Genomic DNA, 747 nt, shown 5'->3' on the forward strand with positions numbered 1-747 from the left:
ATAAAACAAACATGCTAAGCACTTGGATGATAAGTGAATGATTTTATTTTACGGTCTTGGAGACGAAGTCAGACAATGAAAAAAATAGTTTATTAAATTTTTATCATAGCGATTTCTTCATGGTCTTAGGCTATATTGTCTGTTGAAGAGGTTTATCCATTTTCACAGCTTCCATTACATGTGCTGGTGATTCTCGGCTTCCTCTCTGTAGCCTATACTTTTTTCCTGACCTTCAGACTCGTATATCCAACCCTGTACATCTATCTACACCTGGATATCCCAACAGAAGGCAATTCAAATGAATTGTTTGTCCAAAATTAAATGCCTCCCTTCGCCACACTTCCTATCCTCTCCTTCCCCTCTCCCCGCCCTCCACTGCGGCCTTCCATCAGCCTTGCAAAATCTCAAGTAGGCCAGAAAAAGATTGTTAAAGTTCAACTTGGGACTTCTACTTATCAGACAAAAAATTGTTTAGGATGTAGTTTGAATTAGGTTTAACAAAACCAATCCTTTCTGAAGGCTGTAGACTTAAGACACCTCCTATGTTACAGAGATTGAAAAAATGATTCTGAGTGTGTCTTTACAGTTCAAGTAGATTCTTCCGGGAAGTATATTAGGATGCATTTCTCAGTCGTGGATTTTTGACCATTCAGCAAATGGTGAATTGTTGATCTAGTAATTTCAGTTTGCTTGAGGTTCCAAAATCTGCTTTTCTTAGTGTCCGTTTCAACAAGTCTGGGAAAGTTT

This window comes from Propithecus coquereli, unplaced genomic scaffold (genome assembly GCF_000956105.1).
Source record: "Propithecus coquereli isolate 6110/MARCELLA unplaced genomic scaffold, Pcoq_1.0 Scaffold48, whole genome shotgun sequence".
In the NCBI taxonomy this organism is placed as follows: domain Eukaryota; kingdom Metazoa; phylum Chordata; class Mammalia; order Primates; family Indriidae; genus Propithecus; species Propithecus coquereli.